Here is a 2,497-nt window from a genome sequence, read left to right on the forward strand (position 1 = left end):
TAGTGCGGAGCTCCCTGCCTGGCTGAGCTCTGCTTCCTCTGCCTCTTCCCGCTGCTGACCACAAGGGCTGCCCAGTGTGCCCTCTGCCTTCCAGACATGCCGGGCATCTCGTTGGTCCTTGTGTGTGCCAGGCTGAGTGGCATATTCCCTTTCTCTTGTGCTCTTCCCACCCTCATCAACCACACAGCTCTCTGGCTGATGAAGTCCCATTTCCCCTTCCAGCAGCCTGCCCCTTAAGGCCGGGCATCCCCTGATGCTGTGCCAGGGTTGTCTGTCTTCCTCCAGAGACAGGGAGCCCTGGGCAGGCCGCAGGCCCCAGCGCCTTGTGCCCCAGGGCCCAGTACACAGGTGTGCAGCTGTGTGGGAATGCATTGAATGCAGGCTCCATGGCTCCCACCCTGAAAAGGGGAGGATATCGGAGACAGCCTAGGTGGGTTTGCACTTGTGTGGGGGGACCTGGAGCTCAGGCACACACAGACTCCTCAAGGTCGGGGGCTCTGATCATGACACACCAGGGAGGAGTCGGATGTCACGTCTGTGAGTTGCCTGGAGCCGGGGTGCCCGGGAGCACCTGGACTGCATGGCTTCTGGGCTCCCCTGGTTCAAACCAGTGAGCAAAGGCAGGTGGCTATGTGTAGGCACAGAGCTGGGCCATCCAAGTCCGACTTTGCCAAAGCCTCACAGTAGACGGGGGCAGGCCTTATTAGTTCTGCTTTTCAGATGGGAAAGTGAGTCTGGGAACCCTGAAGGGACTGGCCAGAGCTGCCCAGGTGACTGCAGGTGCCTGGAGGCAAGCCAGGTGCTGCCCAGGGTCTGCATACCTGCTCCTGAGGGGCCTGTGCCCTGCCTACCCCAGGGAGCAACATCCTCACAGCTGCCCCTTTGGCCTGCACCTCAGGGAACGAGCGCATGGCCTACCATCGGCTGGCCCATGGCAAGCTGCAGAGCTCTACCTCAAGGCCTTGTCGCTCTGCAACTCGCCTCTGGAGTTCGACGAGGAGACCCTCTACTATGTGAAGGTGTAACTGGTGCCCAGTGACATCATCTATGACCTGAAGGTGGGTGGGGAGGGGCAGTGCTTGGGGTGTTCCTGGCCCCCTTGGAGTGGGATCTCCACCCAGACCCCAGGGACCTGGGTTCCAGCCTTCCTTAGGAATGGCCCAGTGGCCTCCCTGGAGCTCTGCACCTGGCTGGAGGAGCCGGCAAGGGTAGCAGATACAACCCAGCTCCCAAGCTGGCCATGCCCCACCCTCAAGAACTCAGTCTCGGCCAGGGAGGCTGACACATGAGTGGGCAATGGTGGCCTCTGGGTAAAGGGGGATCGTAGTCAGGGGGCCCTCCCGGAGGAGGTGACACTAAAGCTGAGTCTTGTCAAGTTGCATTTAACAAAAACAGGGTCGGGAGAAGGACATTTCAGAGGACAGCATCATCCTCACGTTGAATCCACATTGCAAGATCCAACCCAAATCCCGGCGCCTCCTCTAGGAAGCCTGCCCAGGGGGCCAGCCTGCACTGAGCAACTCCTTCCTGGAGTCCCGAGACACCTTGCATCTTCACATCACCCAGGAAGGGGGTGGGGCCGGTGTCTCACCATCTGCTTCACAGACAGGGAAACCCCAGCACAGGACAGGTGCAGTGGGGCGGGGCCCCAGGCAGCCAGACTGAGGCCTTGCTGGGTCAGGTCTGTCTCGAGGGGAGGTGCTGGGACCGGTGCTTCCTCTGCCCCCAGTCCTGCAGGGGTGGAAAGCTGAGACTGGCAGACTCAGACCTGGGATGTCTCCACCCCTCTGCCCAGCAGGCGCCCACCCCTCCTCCGCATCGCACTGGCACCGCGTCAGTGCTCCTTGGGGGTTCTGGCCAGGGCGCTCCAGTCCAGAGACTGAGATCTTGGGGGCCTTAGAACAACATGAGGCACTGGGGCAGCCCTAAGACCCCACCCCATATCGTCCACCACAGGCCTCGGGCTGCCTGGGAGGCCCCCTCCCAGTGCTGGCGACACCTGGTGCTCAGAAGCAGTCCCTGTGGCCTCCCAAGTCCCAGCCAGACAGGGATGTGTCAGGCTCAGAGGGACGCTGCTCACTGCTCAGGGGCTCACCTGGGATCCAGGGGATGTGCCTCCCAGAAGGAACCTTTCTCTTGGTTATGCTGCCGCCCACTCTGCCTGCCCAGGAGGAAGGAAAGGGCCAAGCAGTACCTGAGAGGCCAACGTGCACGGTTGCGGTCGAGGGGCAGAGACCTCCTTCACCTCCTTCCCATGCACAGCTCTCTGGGCCTCATCGTCACCATGCTGTCAGCGCAGGCCAGCTTCCCACAGGGAGGTCCCCTCAGAATTCCCAAGGGAGGCTGCCTTTCCAAGGCCACACCCTCCTCCCTGTCAGGGCCCAGACGAGGGGGAAGAGAAAGCCGGGCTGGATGGGGCCTGGAAGGCTGGCAGAGGCAGGGGTAAATGGACATCCTTGCCGATTGCCTCTAAAATGGGGTCCCCTTTAGTCTACAC

At 61.6% G+C, this 2,497-nt stretch overlaps 1 pseudogene; it reads left to right on the plus strand.

The window, feature by feature from the left end:
* LOC105521410 overlaps positions 1 to 2,497 on the plus strand; it is a 40,326-nt pseudogene that overhangs the window by 36,258 nt on the left and 1,571 nt on the right.

The sequence above is a fragment of the Colobus angolensis genome, unplaced genomic scaffold, assembly GCF_000951035.1.
Source record: "Colobus angolensis palliatus isolate OR3802 unplaced genomic scaffold, Cang.pa_1.0 Scaffold11, whole genome shotgun sequence".
Lineage (NCBI taxonomy): Eukaryota > Metazoa > Chordata > Mammalia > Primates > Cercopithecidae > Colobus > Colobus angolensis.